We start from the raw sequence: 21,167 nt of genomic DNA on the forward strand, positions 1-21,167 counted from the left end.
CTTTTAATATATCTTAAAATAGCAATAAAGTAAAGACACAGGAAACTTCCTGAGGATTAGGGGCTGGCTAGAATTAAAGGCCAAATGCTTTCAACAACTTCTAATCAAAGATGAATCCTCAGGAAATGCCTTGTATCCTCATCATTAGTGTTTAATTAAAGTTCCTTACTTGAATTTAATCTGCTACCTCTTTATGGTTTGTTGATTATTAATCTTGAGACCTGTGTGATAAATGGCCTTTCTCTGTGACTTCGTTTTCATACACTTGCCCCATTCCTAAACACGTGTCCTTGGGGAAAAATTAATGAATCCTAAAACACCCTACAAAATGTATATATTAATTTATTCCTTAACTGTAGAATATTATATTTGTCTCAATGATATTTAAAGCAAAATGCAATTAAACCTCTGCCTACCTCCATCCTGTAAATGACATCCTTGCCTAGTATAATGACAATATCAATTTTTAAATCATCTTGAATACAAATTGCTTCTTATATGTAATTGTTTTTATAGCTGTAAGGAAAAGAGCTAAAGGAGGACAACCAAGGCAATTTATTTTATGTTTTTGAGAAATGAAAATCCTGACAGCTACTGAATAATTTACTCTCATCTGAATACCGACTGTAAATTTTATGTATGAGGAATGGGAATGATTTGTTTTCAAACTACAGGTAATATAAGTTTTCTTCAAGCCTCCCAGCAGTTGAATTTCCTTTGAGTACTTAAAAATGCCAAGCCATCTTTAAGGTGTTTCCTTTGCAACTTGCCTCTTGTAAGAAATGCTAACACATGAGGGAAATAGTATACATATATGGTTTATTGCTTGAGAGTATTATTAGCAGCTGCTTTTTAAATGTATTCTTTTAAAAAATGTAGGTTGTAATCCCTTCCACTGAAACCTAGGAGTTGCTAAATAATGAGGCCAAGCTCAGGAAATGTCAGAGGAAGGTGCATCCTGGGAGTGTGTTAGTCCATCACTTTCAGGAAGGGACAATCTAGTCTTCTGTCAAGTTGGTCTGTTCAGGCTTTCTCAGTGTGGCAAGCTTCCTCCGATTCATGCCTCTGTAAGTAGTTATAGTTCAAATAGGAGTGGCTCTCCTAGGTTTCAAACTCCCCTTCTAGGAAAATGTTTCCATCATTCACCATTTCCTACAATTGTTATACCTCAAGCTGAAAAAGCTATGCCTCGCTGGGAAAAGGCGGGATTCTGGAACTCTCCTTTTCCGGTCTATCACCTGAATTAAAGCCAGAGGGAGGGGAAAGGGATATAGCACATTATGATATCTCCACTGAAATGGAATTTTACAAAAAGTTTTAGAAACTTACAGCTAATTCCTGAATGCATGCTTTAATTTGCATAGACATAGAACTAACTAGGAAATTTAGTATTTCCAAAGTTAGGTTTATAATACTCTTGACATTTTTTCACCCCACCCCACCTTTCTTACATATTTGTAGCATTCTAAGTTACTTTATTTGAAAGTGATTAAAAAGAGCTAGGGTGGGATCACGTTCTTTCTTTTTCCTCTTGATTTCCTCTTGCCAAATGAAAGCCCAGCTCAATGGCTATCCAGCTGATAACCTGCAATATGGAGTCTGAGCTGGACTGTTAAAAAGAGTGTTTGCACTTTTCTTGGGCCCTCTGGACTCACCTGTTCTTTCTGCAGTATTTGTTGATAAAATTGAGTTTTTTTAAAAAAAATAGTAGTGCATGAATTCTTTCCAGTTATCTTCTATCATAGGAATTTTCATAAGGTGCTTTGTAGGCATTTTTCAAACCTCTATCCATCCCCTCCCGTAAGGATATCACACTATCATATTATCCAGGAAAAAAAGACTTATTATTTTCATTCTGGAAAGAATGAAAATAATCTTTAAATCAAGGATAACCCTTGATATAATGCCAATGTTAATTCATAGCATCCATGCTTTCTCCCAGCCTGAAAATAGAAAATGACATAAGATTAAGTTTTCTGTTACTATTATAGCAAGTGGGAATTCTGACGGATAAATATTCTTACTGTTGTTATAATACTTTCTTTTCATGGGCAATTTTCACATGTAAGTAAAACTTAAAAGATTGTATGCTTATGTTCATAGCATCTACAACATAGACTAATAATGCTGAACCACATACAACACTAGAAAATTGCATGTAAAATTGCAGCAAAGATAAATTGCCTAGAAAATTCTTTAAGAATTTTGATGCCCCTTAAAAGATAGAAGGGAAGAAAATCGTCCTTTCTGACTTACTCATTTTCCTAGTGTTGAGTAGATTAGATAAAATTATCAGTTGCGCAAAATTATCAGAGAGGAAAACATAAACATTTCTAGGCAGTTCTCAAGCTGTCTTCCTTTAGTTAAATATGGACACAAAACTATTAAATAGTTTTAAAAAGTATTTAAACTCTGTTTTTCTGTCCATCTTCCTAGTTGCCTTTTTTTGATGTTTCAGAGATTTTTTTTGTTAAGTATATGTTATTTGCCATTTCTCCTATCTCTCTTTGTGAAATGAAACAGTTTTTTTCACAGAGTTATTTTGTTTAAATCACTCACGGGTACAGGAGGGGACATCAACAGTTTTGATGCAATTCTCATATTCACTTGCTACTTTTTGGAAGTGTCTCCATCCACCACGGAGGGACTCTAGAGGAATGTCCAAAGCTGCTGTCCTTCCTCTTCTGCTGAGGCTCTCTGTGCCACTGGCCAGCAGGGTGCAGTGTCTTTCTTGGCTTTAGCTTTATTTTTCAGGATATTTTCTGGCCTCATTAGGATCACTTTTTTTTATTGTCAGCCAGCTTCTGAACTCTCAGGAACAGACATCCTCACAAACAAAATGATATTATGAAAAACAGACCCCAGATATTGGCACATCAGCAAAACAGATGGGGATTTGGGAAAGAAAAAAAAAAGGGAAAAAAAACTTCTTTGGAAAGATTGCCATTTCTCTACTATATACAAAATGTTGCTCCATACTCTACTATCCAAAGCATTACAAATTTTAACTTAAAAAAGAGAATTCTAATGCAATTACATTAAAAGAGAACATGTTGCATAAGTCAATAGAAGGGATCCAATTGTAAGATTTTAAAGAATTTGCTTGTCAAAGTCTCTGGATTACTGGTTATGCGCTTTTATCTAACAACTTCAGAGGCTCAGCAAATTTAAATAATTGAAACAAAATTTATTAATAATTGTAAGAATTGTTTATATAAACTTTAAATATTTATTTTGATTAAAATCCTTAGTCTTTCTAATTAACCTAACTTTAAAATGATTAATTAAAGAATTGTGAAATTAATTTTTTTTCCAACATTGAGATCTAACATTTATAGAACATTTACAATTGGGGAGACACTATGTTTGTAAAAATCTGAATTATCTCATTTAAGCCTCAAAATAACCCTATAATAAAGATAATTTGATCATCTCATTTTTTAAAAGATGAAGGAACTGAGAAGTGTGCAGTGTGGTCCAGCTCACACAGCTAACTCATGGTGGAGCTGGACTGGGCTCCTGGCAGTTTGATTCCAGTCAGTGCTCTTAGCTACTAGACCTTAACTCCCCTTTCATTCAGTCCCTCTTGATGCCTGTGGTTCTCATCTTTGATTACACACTAAATAATTGAAGATTTAAAAATAATACCGATGCCCAAGTCTTATTTCAGAGCCATTACGTCAGAATTTCTGTAGTGGGGAGATTTCATCTGGGCATTAGTAACTTTATTAAAATTGGGATTATTCTGAATTGCAATCAAGATTTAGAACTGTTATTTAAACCAACAATTGTTTCAGGCAGTGAGGCTACAAGATGAAAATGATAAAAAGTTCCTTCCCTCATAGGGGAGTGTATTCATTTCCTGTGGCTGGTGTAACAAATTATCACCAACTGAGTGGCTTAAAACAACAGAAATTTATTTTCTCACAGTTCTTCATGCCAGAAGTCTGAGATCAAGTTTATGGCAGGGCCATTCTCTCTTGGGAGGCTCTAGGGAAGAGTCCATTTCTTGTCTCTTCCAGCTTCTGGTGGCTGCCAGCAGTCCTTGGCTAGTGGCCACACATGTGATTGCATTTAAGGCTCACCTGAATAATCTCCCCATCCAAAGATCTTTATTTAATTACTGTGCAAAGACCCTTTTTCTAAACAAAGTAACATTTATAGGTTGCAGGGATTAGGACTCAATATACTTGAGTGGCTATTCACCGTACTAGAAGGAGTTGAACAACTGGAGAGAGAATTTAAATATAGATTTAAAATGCTATTAAGATAATGATGATATTTATAATAGTTCCAAGGAAGTTATGGAGACAAAAGGAATCCACACTTTAACCAAATGTTTTTTAGTTTACTCACCTGATGGTCTCTTAATACAGATTACTCTCCATCTGTAAAGGCTATGCTTTAAAGTGACTATTACTTCCCAGGTTTAATTTTTATTTTAAAACAGTGGATCTCAAATTTTATCATGAATCAGGATTATTGATCTGGGATGGGATAATGGCAAAGAATGGATATTTGACTTATTTATAGCTATTTAATAATTTAATGATCTGGTGAAAAGGGTGAGAATATGTATATATGTGTGACATTTTTTATAAAATATCCTTTTATCCTTCTTAGGTTATTAGTATCTAAATTTTTTATAATGCTTATTAACTCTTAAAAAACATAATTCTTAAAAGGTAATACAGATATATTATAGAATGTTCAATACCAGTACTTTTTTCAAGCTAAATATATACATTTATATCTGTAAATATTTGTTTATTGATTTAAACTTTTTTAAAAATAAAAATGCCATTTTAAATAGATCTCTTGGAGCTTACAGAAGTATTACTCTAGCTATTGTGAGCATTTGGAATTGCCTAGAAATTGACAATAGATTTTTCTAATAAAAATGTGACTAATGATGCAAAACCTTCTCACTTCCAAAATTAATCTGCAGTTCAATGTAAAGACTGCAACTTTAGGAAAGAGCATACCTCTGCAACTTGCCAGCAAATTTACTAACTTGAGCAAGTTACTTATCCTTATCTCTCACATGGGATTAATAGTATTTATTCATGGAATTTTTGTGAGGATTAAATGAGAGTACATACTTGAAGTTTCCAGCACAGAATCTAACCTGGATTTGATTCTTTAAAAAAAAAATTGTCGGTTGTAGAAAAGGTCAATAGTTGCAAGGTCACAAGAAATAATTCACAAGTTCTAAAGATGTTCATTTCTTGTTGGAATTGTTAGCCCACAGAATCTTAGAGGTCTCTAAATGGATATCAGATATTGATTTATAATTAGTCCTTGAACAGAGGATCAGAGTAATGAAGTCATTGGTTCTACAAAGGTTTACGTCTTAATGAATTTAGACATAATTTGACTTTGTTCTGCATAGAAAGCCCAAGTACACACTATGAACTCTTTCTTATTGATTTCACTGTTAAAGATCTTCTATTCAATTTTTATGGTAATTTTGAGCACTACATTTATGCTACAAGGCGTGAGTTAGAATCCAAATCTAGTCACAATCATGGACATAAAGAATATCACAAGTTTTCAATTTTATTTTCTGTGCCATCCAAAAACACTCACTGTAGCAGATTTAATTTTATTTTTCAGTGAAATGTATTTGATCAGCAAAATAAAATAGTCTAAGAAACATTAACTTTGTAAACATACAAATGATCTTTACCTTGTGCTCAAAGCACTTTATTTCCTGAGAATTACTGAACAATGTTTTCAGGCAATTTTAAATGAATTCACTTCACGTAATATTGAATCTAGACTCTTTTTCAATTTATACAATGTTATATATTCTGAAGGAAAAATGACATTGTTTTGATACATTTCATTTTAAGACTTAGTTCAGAAATTTTCTTTTGTATTATTTACATTTTGAATGTCTTAAGCATAGAGAAAAAAATTGAATGTTCTACTAGGGCGGATATTTAAGCATCTAAAGTTTAATTCAATTGTTAAATGCACAGGTTTAAGCATTACTTCTGAGAAAATAAAGGTATAGATTTACAAAGGTAAAGGCATCAAATTCTCAAATTTTCTCCAGAAGGAGAACTTTTTAAATGCAGTAACACATTTTATTTAGAAATAAAATAAGTTGCCTAATTTCACTCACTGGAAGTGACATAGCCAGGATGCAGTACATAAGCACCTTTGATTTTGGGATGCTCGCTCCTAACTACTTTAGTTTATACATCTTTTTCTTAATGCCCTCAAATTGTAGCATTTTTCTTACTAGATTTACTTTCACCATTTTTATATTGTTATAAACATTGTGTGTGTGTGTATAAAACTGAGATCTCACTTGCCTTTTCTTTTAAATTTTACCTCTATCTCCCTTTTATTTTCACTCAATTTACCTTAAAATTTTTGTCTACTTTTGTCCCCTCCATGTTATTAGGCTATAGGAAACAACATTTCATGTGATTCATTGGATAACATTTAATCATTATTTAATAATAATCATGAAAGCAGAACCCTGAAGAATAAATGGGTCTTTATATAACACATAAATTTCTAAAAATAAGAAAATAATTATATAATATGTGTTGATGGATATATATATATATATATATATATAAATGGCTGAGGCATGGAGGGGATTTAATTAATGGCCATCATATATATATGTATGTATATATCCATCAACAGAGATTAATAATTATTGCTTTATGAATTTGTCTTTTAAACTGGATAGGAGATTTTAGAGAGTTACAAACAAAACACACATATTGTGAATTCTCTCAGTTTTTATCTGTAAATTTCTTACTTAATTATATATATATATATATAATGGCTAAGACATGGAGGGGATTTAATTAATGGTTTTTGATTAAAAGGGGAGTAACTAGAAATGTATAAAGTAATATGAAAAAGGAACACACACAAAAACCTTATAAACCATTATGAATACCATGGGAACTAAATAAAATATTGGGAAAAATGGCAATGAGGAGGTAGAATGCTTTTTATCTGAAAATTAGCTGAACATTTAGGGTATATAATCATAAAAGAAACAATCTCAATTAAAAAACAGAAAAATCTTCATGTATTGGTAATATGATTTATTTTGGTAAAATATTTATAATTTTGGTACAATTTTATTTTTGTTAAAATTTGAAGGATAACACAAAAGTTATAAACAATTAAAAACTTGAATATAAACTCAATAAATTGGAATTTAAGTGTTAACATTGTTTATAATTGCATAATTTTATCCTTTGCTCCATGTAATTTGAAAACTAATTATCCTTCAGGATTTTGTAAATAATAAGGGGTACACAATTTTAAATCAAAGGATATTCTCAAGGCACATCACTCTTACTTTGGTATTCATGAGTAAGCAATTATACAAATGTTGTTGAATTAGCTTAATTTACTAAAATCAAGAAAATTACTTCCAAAAAGTAATTAGTATTTCCAGTGCTATCTGAAATAAAAGTATCTTTTTCAAATATTGTTTCACATTCACAAAGTCAGGTTTCACCTTGGAAAATACATTTAGGATATGATTTGTTTATTAAGAAGTTGACCGAGCTCAAACTCATTAATTTGGTCAATGGGAATGACAGAATAAGAACCTTTCAAAACTCTCCTCCATTTAAAAAAAAAAAAAAAATGGCAGTACTATCAAAGTCGTCAAAATATAGTTTTCCGAAACTCTAGAAATTAACCAAAGTCTTAGAACAATTAGAGAAGTATTTGTTCAAGAAAAATGACTGTATGTTCTTGGTAAGAACTCAAGCTTTGTGGTAGTTTAACTTCCTCTATTTCCATCCCACTCTCCCTAGCTTGATCACAATCTTGAAAATCAATAGCTCTGCAATGGAGGTAGAAAATAGCTTATCAATCACTGCAGTGAGTAGAACAGATTTGGATATCCTCCAAAGCATTATTCTCAATTAATTGTCATTAATTTTCTGGAGGTTCCCTGAAAACCCTTACTCACAGGACTTGTCTTTATTTGACCTGAATCAGTGCTTATTCAATGCAAACAGCATTTTCACTGGAAATATTTGTGAAAAATCAGTGATAATAATTTGACATTGTAGCTGCCTGAGGTGGAACTATCAGGTGGGCAAATAAGAAGCTAACCAGAAATATTAAAAAGAAAAACTGGGGAAGGAGATGTTGTCATAGGTGGCTTTAGCTCTAACATGTTTAGAGCTGTCTCAACTTATAAATATTAAAGAGACACCCCAATACACATACAGAGCCAGAGAAAACTGATTGGTTTGAGTACTTTAAGGACTTTTCTGTTCAAAAATTGGCTGACCACTAAGTTAATTGAGCAGAGATATCAGCGGCCAATTTGGTAAAGAATATAGATTTTACAAAATTAGTCCAGGGAAGTCACTAAACAAACAGCAACAACAAATGACAACACAGGAATAACAACAATACATCCTTGGGAAGGGGGCTCTAATTTCCAGAGTTGCCATGTTATATTATTTTAAATGCCCAGTTTTCAAAAATATTATGAGACTTGCAAATAAGAAGCAACGGCCTCCACACAAGAATAAAGAAGTAGTAAATACAAACTATTTTTGAGGCAACTGTGTTAGACTTACTAGTTAAATATTTTAAATTAACTATTTTTAATATGTTCAAAAAGTAAAGGAATCCATGTCTAAGAATTGAAGGAAAATTTAAAAGTGATGTCTCCCCAAATATAGAATACTAATAAACACTAGGGTTGAAAAGTACAATAATTGAAATTAATTCACTCACTAGAGGTACTGAAGCAGATTTGAGTTGTCAGAAAGAGTCAGCAAACTTGAATATTGGTCCATTGAGATTGTCCACCTTGAAGAACAAACAGAAAAGAAATAAATAAAAATTAAGCAAACCTTAGAGACTTATGTGACACCATAAAATGTACAAACATACAATGTAAATTCTAGAAGGAGCAGAAGTAGGGAAAAAGAGGCAAAATAATATTTGAAGAAATAATCATTAAAACCTTTCAAAATTTGATAAAAAACAGCAACCTAAACAGCCAGGAAAGCCCATGAACTCCAAGTAGAAGATACTAAAAGATATTCAGATCTAGGCATATAATAATCAAACTGTATATACAGAAAGAGAACTTTGAAAGCAGCAAGAGAACCACAACTCATCAACACGAGAATCCTAAATTGGATTTAACAGCTGATTTCTCATCAGAATCCATGGAGGTAATAAGGCACTGATGTGACATATTTAAATTTTTTAATGATTGTCAACCAAGAATTCTATGTCCATTAAAACTTATTCAAAAGTGAAGGAAAAAGTAAGAAATTTACAGATTAAAACTGAAAGAATTCACCCTGCAATACTAGAAGACACCCTAAAATAATCTCTTAGAAAGAAAACTCTTAACTAAAAGGGAGTCCTTCAGATTTCAAGAAAAGGTCACTAAAAAGTAAATTGAATTCACATGAGAAAATAAAGAGCATCAATAAAGGTAACTATAAGGGAAACATAAAGTACAATATGTGTGTTTTGTTTGTAACTCTTTAAAATCTATCTAGTTTAAAAGACAAATTCATAAAACAATAATTACAAATTTGTGTTGATGGATATATACATTAATTTATATGACAGTAGAAACACAAAGAAACTGGAAGTAAATGGAGACATATAGAACCAAAGTTTTTGTATATTACTGAAGTTAAGTTGGTATTAATTCAAACTAGAGGGTTATAGGTTAAAATATTAATTGTAATTCCAGGGAAACCACAAAAAGCTTAAAAAAATGTATTAAAAATGATAAGGTAGGTTAGAAAATATTTAATACAAAATAAGGTATTAATGGAGGATAGAGAAACAAAAAATAAAGACACAGAAAACAAATAGTAAAATAGCAGGTATAAATCTTACCTTATCAGTAAGTATATTAAGTATAAATAAATTAGTTATTCCAATTAAAAGCAGAAATTGGCATAATAGATTATAAAACATGATCTAACTATATACTCTCTATAGGAGATTTACTTTAGATTCAAAGACTCAAATAGATTATATGTAAAAGGATAGAAAAATATACTCCAAGCAAATAGTAAACGAAGAAGAGCTTGAGTGGCTATATTAATCTAAGACAAACTAGACTTTAGACACAATTGTTATAAGAGATAAGGATGTTGATAATGATAGAAGGCTCAATCCACCAAGAAGATACAGCAATAAAAACATATATCAACCAAAAAACAGTGCCTTATAATAGCAACCTTAAGAGAGCTGGAATAACTAACTATATCAGAAAAATTGACTTTAAACATGAAATGTTCTTATAGAGAAGAACAGATATTTCATAATGATAAAATGCTCAATCTATCAAGAATGAGCAAGAATTTACATATATGGCTCTAACAACAACTCTAATATACATACAGCAAAATACTACACAATTGAATGGAGAAACAGACAATTCAGCTATAATAGTTGTACACTTCAATATTCCATTTATAATAATGGATAGAACAAATAGAAAATTGATGAACAATTAAATACAATACTTGAATAACACTGTAGTCCAACTAGAACTAACAGACGTCTGTAGAACACCCAGCAATGACAGAATATATATCCTTCTAAAGTGTACATGGAACATTCTCTAGAATAGACCATATGTTTAGCCATAAAACAAATATTTAAAAATATAAAATGATTGAAATAGCACAAAGCACATTACCTGAATAGAAGGCAATAAAATTAGAATCAATAATGGAAAGAATTTGGGAAATTTATAAATATGTAAAAATTAACTTTGAGTTGAATATAAGATAATAAAACATACCAAAACTTACAGGACACAGCTAAAGTAGTGCTTAGAGAAAAATTTATACCTGAAAAATGCCTTTCCTATAAAAGAGAAAAATATCTGAAATCTATAACCTAAGTACCCACCTTAATAAATTAGAAAAGTGAGTATAAACTAAACCCTCCAAAAGCAGATAAAAGTAAGAATTAGTAGTGGAAATAAATAAAATAGAAACATTTTACAAGTAGCAAAAAGAAATGAAACCAAAAATTGGTTCCTTAAAAAGATCAACAAAATTGACAAACTTCTAGCTAGATTTACCAAGAAACAAATTGAAAATACTTAAATTACTAAAATCAGAAATGAAAGAGAGGAGTTATTGCAGAAACAAAAATAATTATGATAGAATACTATGAACCATTATATGATAATGCATTAGACAACTTAGATGAAGTGGAAAATTCCTAGAAAGAAATTACAAAAACTGACTCAAGAAAAAATAGTAATTCTAAATAGTCCTATAAGAATTAAACTGATTAGTAAGACCTACCCACCTCTTTTCCCCACCCCAACAAAACCATCACAGATGGCTTAACTGATCACTTCTACTAAATTTTAACCAAGATTTAATTAAATCCATCCTTCATAAACTCTTATGAAAAATAGGAGAAGAGAATATTTTCCAACTTGTTTTATGAGATCAATATTACTCTGATACTTAAAACGGACAAAGACACCATGAGAAAACTATGGACAAATATCCTTTATGACTAGAGATTAAAAAGTCTTCAACAAAATACTAGCAAACCAAATCTGGCAACATGTACATTGTATTACACAATATGAAAAAAGTGGGATTTATTTCAGGAGCAAAAGATTGATTCACACATGAAAATCAATCTATGTAATTCACCATATTAATAAAATAATTAATGAAAACCGCATACTCATTTAATATATGCAGAAAAGGTATTTAACAGAATCCAATACCCTTTCATAATAAGAACACTCAGTAACCTAGGAATAGAAGAGATCTCCAATGAAGTAAGAGCATCTACACAAAACCCACAGCTAACGGCATGCTTAATGGTAAAAGATTGAAGATTTCTCCTTAAGATCAGGAACAAGACAAGGATACACACTCTCACCAGTTGTATTCAACACTATACTCAAGGTTCTACCCAAAGCAATTAGATAAGAAAAAAATGTCATCCAGATTGAAAAAGAAGAAGTAAAATTATTTCTATATGAAGATAACATGATTCTAAAAGGCCTAAGAAATCCACCAAAAATGATTAGAACTAATAAGTGAGTTTAGCAAGTTTTTCCAGATACAAGGTCAATATACAAATTGTATGCTTATGATTTTTTAAGTCAAAGTTTTGTTATAGTAAAAGTGGTAAATCTAAATTCACAAAGTTATAGATTTGTAAATAAATTGTGAGGAATCCGTATGTTTGCATACTGTGGAGTCATTAAAAATAAGTAGAATCTGTATGTTTACTGAGATACAAAAATTATCAGATTACTGATATTATTAAGTATAAACACATGATAGATTAATTGCATTTATAGCCCCATTTCTTTTCTTTCTGCATTTAATCACTTGTGATGTTCCTCTGCAAAGGGACCCCACCCTTTGTAATTTACCTTGGTCAGAGAATTAGGCAGATGTGATAGTGTGCCAGTTCTTTGTCTTTAGGTAACTTTGCATAATTCCACTTGCTCCCTCTTGCATATTTGTGATTGCAACCTGAAGAGCATGCTCAGATTAGCTTACACTGGTCTCAATTCACCCCAGCTGAATTCAACCTAGATTCAAAGACTGTAAATGACCCCGAGAAGAATAAGTGCGCTAAGAGGAGGTTGGCAGAGCTGTTCATCCCTGAGCAGCTGAACCCTGAGATGCTCAAGAAATAAATGTTCATTATATATGCTACTGAGTTTCTGAGTGGTTTGTAACCCAGAAAAAGCTAAAGCATATAGAATTATTTTAGTAAGAAAAATAGGCATATGGTCAAGCATGACAAAACATGTTTAGCGGCCGGGCGCGGTGGCTCAAGCCTGTAATCCCAGCACTTTGGGAGGCCGAGACGGGCGGATCACGAGGTCAGGAGATCGAGACCAGCCTGGCTAACACGCTGAAACCCCGTCTCTACCAAAAAAACAATACAAAAAACTAGCCGGGCGAGGTGGCGGGCGCCTGTAGTCCCAGCTACTTGGGAGGCTGAGGCAGGAGAATGGCGTAGACCTGGGAGGCGGAGCTTGCAGTGAGCCGAGATCCGGCCACTGCGCTCCAGCCTGGGCGACAGAGCAAGACTCCGTCTCAAAAAAAAAAAAAAAAAAAAAAAAAAAAAAAAAAAAAAAAATGTTTAGCAAGGTAAAGCAAATGATTAACTGTGGTTCTTTTAGCATTATGAGTATGAGTAATTTTATGTTTTCTGGATAATCATGTATTCTTTTGCTATGGGTGGAATTTTCAATAAAAATGATAATAGGTTAAAATTATTTGTCTTCCTTTTTAAAGGGAATAAATCAGTGTTGAAAGTTTATTACTCCAAATAAAAATTTTTCCTTAGAAAGTTTCAAATGGTTTCTGACTCTGAATAAGCTTAAAGTGATAGAAATAAAGGTATATGAATAAACTATTTCATATTATAATCCTTGGATTTAGTGGCTTTTACTGACTCTATTTTGGGCTATATAAAAATCTGAAAGTATTATTGTATAGAATTGAAATACAGATTTTAGTTTCCTCTATTTTCTTAGCAAAATGTGAATAGTGTGTTTTTTGCCATTAAAAATGTTATCCAACTTCTTCATGGATAAAAAGTATTTTTTCCAGGAATATTCTCTATGAAAAAGTTAAAACAATGTTTTGAAATGTGCCTACAGTACTTAGTGAATGATATTTGAGACAATGGCAGCACGTCTTTGCTTTTGATCTAAAACAGGCAAGATGAATTCATCCATAGCTCTAAAATGTACCCTGGAAGCCTTGTAGGTTTTGTAGTGTTAAGTTGCTTTCACAGATGACTGTTAAAGTCTGAGAAAATTTGGAAGTTATATTTCATATTTCTCTTTTCCTCAGTCTTCACATCCAATCCATCAGCAAGTCCTGCCACCACTTTTCTTCACCTCCACTTTTATCATGATATTGTCAAAATATAATTTTTAAAGTTAGAAACATGACTTTCTTACAAATGTCAAGTAAGCATATGCCAAACACTGATTTAAATAATTAATAAGGGAGTCAGCAGGATGATAAAGATAGTTCAAGGGGCATTTGGAGAACAGAGACTGTTAGGAAAGTACTGAAATAAAGTTGCTAGGCTGGGCACAAAACTGGTTAATACCTTGCAGAGCAATAAAGTATAACCCTTCTTCTGGAAAGAAATTATATATCTCCAATGGACAAAAACTATAAATGAACATGTAACATTACAGAGTCCTAGGTTTAATCAATAGTAAACAGCAAAGCAAGCAAAGGTACATACTAGGGAATTAAATTATTCTTCGGTGGTCCTGTTAGATAATGTCCTAGTATGACACTGAAATAACTTGCAGATATTATTAGCAATTTTGGGTAATTTTTTTTAACAGTTCTCCATTATTATTATAAATAACCTTCATCACAAATAAAGGTCAGCCTTCTGGTGTTTGGGCCTAATTGACATAGATTAGTAAACGGTATTAATAACCACATACACTTTTTTATAGTATGGTCAGCAAATATAGTCATTCAGTTTTGAGCAACTCTTATCGTCAGAGAATTAATTTATTTCTAGAATTCAAGACAGTTCTTCATGTGGCCTTGGACCAACTCAGTTCTCCCTCATTTCTCCTGTAGTTCTCAAGGATAATTGTAGAATGTGCTGGGAATGCAACATTCTGAGACAAAGGGGAAAAGCCTGGGCTCTGTTCCTGTTTCTCAGAGAAATAGGATTTTCTTCAATGCTTTATCCCAGTGTGCTGTGTTTCTCCAGAGGTATAAAACCCAGCTGGGCTGCCTTTTGGAGTCCCTCAGCTGTGGTACAATTGAGGCACATGCAGACAAGATTTCGCCTATCCCGGACAGCTTTTCTGTGTCTTAAATCCAGCTTGCCCTTGAATCCTAGGCTTCTGGGTTATTTGCTCCCTACTTATGAGTAATAAATTTGCTTTACTTAATTTGTTATGTGAATGCTCCTTCTCATTGGACTTGTGCAAATAGTAGAAATTGCAGCCCCAGATGCAGTAAGCTGTAATTGTAACCAGTCCACAGAGAACATTGCATGAGGAAAACACTGAAAATAATAAGACTATACTAAAATAAATTGTATTGGATGAAATATAACCACAAATTCTTTTCTGTTTTTTTCATCAAGTCTTTGTTTCCTCCACTTAAACTTGGGTTGGTCTTGTGACTTTCTTTAACCAATACAGTTAAGCAGAAATGGTGGTTTTGTGTCTGTCTTTGCACTACTGTGTCATTCTGGAACCATGTCTGACATAGTATAGGTCCTCAAAATAAATATTTACTGAATATATGAATAAAAATATAATGATATTTGTCTTAACACTATTTGCCCAGTTGACAAGTGGGTTATCAAGACATATACATTTTACTGAAAGGAAACTACATGTTTTACCTCTGTACAGCAGTATCCTCCTGTTTTTATGAGGCACTCTTTCTCCCAGAAGTTCAGAATTCTTGTGCTGGCTGTTTTACATCATGGCAGCAGCCTATGTTGAGTTCTTTACAGCCTATGTTGAGTTCTTTACCACTGTCTTTTAAAGTACATTCCATGTTTTTATTTAAACCCCTAGAAGTCTCTGCCATGGCATGATGAGTAATAATAAGTTTATCAGATAAATCAATCTCTGTCTCTGTATTAACCATGCAAGAGAAAACACAGAATAAAGATTATAGGTTTGGAATCAGACTCAGAAAGACTCTGATGTGAGTCATAACACTCATCTTCAGCTAGTAAGAGTGGTGAGTTTAGACCAGTATGAATTTAGACCATTATTTTATTTCTTGAGACTCATACGTAAATTGGGGAACATAAAACTACCTAGTAAGGTGTTAAGAGGATTAAAAGGAGCTATGTATATATAGTTTCTATTGTATAGTAAAGGGTTAAATTATTTTTGCTATTATAGGAACTGATTTTTCCCCAAATATCATATTGCCTTTTAGTAGATGTCTCCAAAAGAAGTTGAAAATTGTAATGGTGAGAGATAGGAGAGATCTTGGGTTAGGTGCTGCTTTCTAGATAGCCATTTCCATCTCCTTCTCCTAGGGCTAACACTGTTTACTTTTAAAAAAGACACTTTCAGACATAAATGGTGTATTTTTGAACTATGGTTAACTAATTCTAGCCAAACAATTAAATTATATTTCCAGGAATTCCTGTGATGATTGTATCTGCAGTAAAATTAAGAATTATAAAATCAGAAATTATATTTATGATAGCTATTTTACTTGATAGAATCTCTTGATGTGATTTTTTTCTAAGCCCTACCTCTCAAATAATCATTTACTACTGTAACAATCTACATGTCTAGAAGAGTGTTAAATATGGGTTGTGTTTAACAAGTTTCCCCTATTCTAACAAACATTCTTCTTTTGTAGATTCTGCAGAAATGGAATCTCAACAGGTCACCTTGAATATATGAGGTTCAGGTAAAGTGCTGGATGAGGAGTAATTTAAAGCATGTTGAATTAACGAATAGCAAAACAGACAGATAATATTCTTTGGTCCTTGTGAAAAAGTAGTTATAAAAAGATTTTTCCTAATTCCTGAAGTTTCTATTATTTAAAAATGAACTAACATCTTAGAACCCATTTCAGGTTACTTGGTTCACCTAGTCTCAGCTCAAAAAGATGTTATAACTACTCCTTCAATAGCAAATTAACTCTTATTTACTAGAGATATATATTTATAATTGAACTTCCTTTTATTGAAATGAGCTTCTGCAAAATCACAGCTGATGAATTCATCTTCTTTCTTTTTTATTCATTTATTATTTATTTATTTATTTATTTATTTATTTATTTATTTATTTTTTTCTGAGACAGTGTCTCTGTAACCGAGGCTGGAGTGCAGTGTCATGATCACAATCACTGCAACTTCGACCTTAAGGGGCTCAGATGATCCTGCTGATCCTTCCACCTCAACCTCCCGGGTAGCTGGGGACTACAGGCACACACCACAATGCCTGGCTAATTTTTATATTTTTTTATAGAGACAGGGTTTCTCCATGTTGCCGAGGCTGGTCTCAAATTTGTGGGCTCGAACCATCCACCTGCCTCAGCTTCTCAAAGTCTTGGGATTACAAGCATGAGCCACTGCACCTGGCTTTGAATTCATCTTCTATTACTATATTCTACAATTAAGAGTTTAGTTCTGAGGTTAGGTTTTATTTTTTTCACCAGTAAAATTTAGAATATGGATTGTTAAACAGCACAGTTGGAGTGCCTGCTGTTGAAATATATTGACTTCACTTTAGAAAGAGTAATTTAGGCTCTTTTGCTCTCCTGGTTTTTGGTTATGGCATTAAAGTTATGCTTTCATGCTGTGAAGATTTAATTAGTATTATAGTAATATAACCAATGTTGATATTCAGATTGTCCTCATATTTTCTCCCTCAACAATTATTTGGGAGCTATATTACACTGGAAATCACATGAACTCATTCCCTGTATTTGGTTTAGGAATAGCCTAACATTGTTTAAAAGAGAATGGCTTTAGAGTGCTCAAATTTTCCATAAAACTCTGTGTGCTCCATTTAAAAGAATCAGTTGTTCTACTTTTGTATGAGCTGTCCTCTGTTGTGCTTACTCTGGGGGCAGGAATCACCTTTCTGGGGTGATGCAGAGGCAGTAAAAGTCATTCAGTCAGTGCCAGTGGTGTTCAGGTTACTTCTGTGACTGATCTCATCATTTTCAAAGCTTTATTCTTGAAATCCATTATCCATTCAGTAATATCATAACATTGAGGGGAAAAGCTATTTCCTTTTGGGTTTCAACAGAATAAATTAAAATTCTTTAGTTTGTACGTATCTGAAAGATATCCTAACAGGTCTGTCTAACTAAGTCAGCTTTTGCCACTCAACCAGCACACAGTCTTTACTACTTACAGCATTTGTAGCTTTTTTTTTTTCAGTTGCTGCTTATAAATTAACCAGATCATAAAAAGCCTCAATGTTTAAAAATGTCATTTGGCTTTAAAAAGTCAATGTTTAAAAAGTTATTTTGCTTCAATTGCTTTTTAGTAAAGATAATAATTCTGTAGTTGATGCTGAAAGTTTTCTGATACCTAAAAGCCTGTCACAATGCAAACCAAACTATGTGAAGTTGTTTCCAAAATAAAGTCAAAATAAAAGAAGCAAGCCACTCAGTAGAGATTCAAGGTGGGGCTTAGGGGAATTTTGGATTTTTCCCAATTGCCATTGGCACTTTTCACCTCACCCTGCACCCGAATGCATATTCAGAGATGCTTTCATCAATAACTTTTCCTTCTCTTGCATAAAATATTATGCAATGGTCCATCAAAGCCAGTATTCTAATCCCATCCTCTTCCTACACTTCTTCTTCATAAAAATTTGGCAACTTCCACTGATATCATCCTCAATTTCCTCCTATGTGGTCTGAAGACATTGAACTCGATGGCACATGATTTGTTACATCTTTACATTTCTAGTATAAATGTCTTCATCCAGTACTATGTCCAGGTGAATAATGAGATTAAAGTGAGTTAAACAGTAAATGTAACATTTTCTGCAAAAAATATATATGTGTAGGAAGTGTACACTGATATTATTTCAGTGGTTTCTCATCCCTGAACTTGGAAGTGGTCTATTTCTAGGTGGTGAACACTATACTAGTCGTTGACTGCAATGAAACAAACATAGGAAACACATTGCTTTAAGGATATCACTTTCTACTGGAGAAGAAAGGACAAATACAAACACTACACTGGATTATGAGACAGCAAAGAAGACTGGCCTGATATATAAAAAACATGGCTCTTGTTCATAAGAGATAACTTAATAAACATATTTGTTTATTTAATATTTTGGAGACATATATTTTTATTATTTTTTGTGTTTTGTATCCAGAAAATGATATTATTATCCCACTTACTCAAACCAGAACCCTGGATTTCTTTGCTCTTATTTCCTCCTTTTTCCTGCTTATTCTCCATAAGCATTCAATCACCTGCTGAACTTGTCTACTTCTTGCATCCCCACTCTACGACCATAGTTCAAACTATTAATATTTCACTCCTAAATTATTTCAAAAGCTTAGCACAGTTTGTCTCTGTTCCTTTTCTGATATTCTTCTATTTGTCTTCTAAGCTTCATTCATACTTTTTTTCAGTTTTTAGAATTCCCCATGTTTTCTTATTTTTATATTTTTATACCTCTTGTTTTTTGTGTTACTAAGATACCATATCCCCTTCTTATGGTAAATTCATCAGCTAAGATATGACTTATTTCTAATATTTTTTGAGCCCTAAGATCTAGGTTAGGTGTCTTTCCTACATGCTTGTACACAAAATTGCACTACCTCTATAGTTATTGTCCCCAGATTACATTTTAATTGTCTGTTTGTGTATTTATATCAGTAACTAAACCACAAACTCTCTGAGACCTAAAAATCTGTTGTTTAGTATCTTTAGCATGTACAACTAAACCTGATACTCAGTAATCATTGGCTGAACTGGTAGATAGAGGATGAGGGTTGGCAAACTATGAGCTGTGGGCCAGCCAGCCATTTTTGTAAATAAAATTTTATTGGAACACAGTCATGCCTATTAGTTTATGAATTATCTGTGGCTTTTTTGCACTACAATAGCAGAGATACAAATTGGAGCAGACACTCTAATATGATCTGCAAATCTGAAATATTTACCATGAAAATTTTGGTGACCATTGCTACAGGGCTATGCAAGTTTTTTATTTCTTCTTGAGGGAGCTATGGCAGTTTGTATCTTTGAAGAAATTTTCTCTTTCAAACTAAATTATTAAATTTATTAACATAAATTTATTCAAAATATTCCTAAATTATTTTTTTAAATAGCTGAGGGTCTGCAGTGATTGTCCTTTTATATCCCCAATATTTATAATTTGTGTATTCTCTGTTTTTTCTTAATTAATTTGACTAGAAGTTTATCAAATGTTTTGGTCTTTTAAAATAGCTAGCTTTTAGTTTCAATGATCTCATTAACTTTTTCTGTTTTCAGTCTCACTGATGTAAGCTCTTATATTTATTATTTTATTCCTTCTGCTTGCTTAGGGTATAATTTGCTCTCTATTTCTAGTTTTTTTAAGGATACTTACCTTGCTTGGAGTTTCATGAGTGTCTTATCTATAATTTGTTGTTTTTCATCACTTTTAGACAATTCTGAGCCATTATGTTTTCAAATTTTCTTTGGTTCACTTTTTCATTCTGGATGTCAATTGCACATATGTTGGACAATTGATGTAGTCACACAGTTCTTAGATGCTCTTTTCTCTTATTTTTCCTCTATTCCTTTTCTGTGTTTCGTTGTGTAATACTAATATTTAAATTGGTAGGATTTTAATACAGCAGATTACTATCTGAAATGTGGGTGGGCTCCATTCACTCAGTTGAAGGACTTAAGAAAACAAAAAATGACTGAGATCTTTTGAGGAAGAGGAAATTATGCCTCCAGATTGCCTGTGGACTTGAATTGCAAAATAAATTCTTCTCTGGATCTGCAGCCTTCTGACCTGCTCTTCAGATTTCAGACTTGCCAGCCCCTACAATTGCATGAATCAAGTACTTAAAATTAATCCTATTAATTCTTTTTCTCTGGAGAATCCCAACTAATGCAAGCCAACACAAACCCACCACCTAATCCTTGAGTCAGTGGTACATATTTTAGGTGTTTCTTATAGTAGTATCTCATTTCCAGTACCAATTTCTGTTTCATTTACCTATTTCTGTGAATCAGCTAGAAATTTAGGAGATTAAAATAATAACCATTTTACTTGCTCACAATTTGCATATCAAAAATTTGGGTAGGGCAGGCCTGGATTATCTCTGCTCTATGATATCTGAGACTTCATTTTGAGTGACTCAAATGGATGGAGGATGTTGGAATGGTTTGATTTAGACCATGTGTCTGTGGCCTTAGTCCCGGATGACAGGTAGATGTCTTCATTCTCTTCCATATATCAATGTGTCTAACTTGAACGTCTTCACTGCATAGCCATTTCAGTGTCTCAAAAAGGTTTCAGTATACAAGCACTTACCAGTACTCTGCTCGCATCATATTTGCTCTATTGGTCTGCTCGAGTTGCCATAACAAAAGGCCACAGGTGAAGTGGTATAAACAAAAGAAATTTATTTCTCACTGTTCTGGAGTCTAGAAGTCTAAGATCAAGATACCCTCAA

This window comes from Chlorocebus sabaeus, chromosome 10, assembly GCF_047675955.1.
Source record: "Chlorocebus sabaeus isolate Y175 chromosome 10, mChlSab1.0.hap1, whole genome shotgun sequence".
Lineage (NCBI taxonomy): Eukaryota > Metazoa > Chordata > Mammalia > Primates > Cercopithecidae > Chlorocebus > Chlorocebus sabaeus.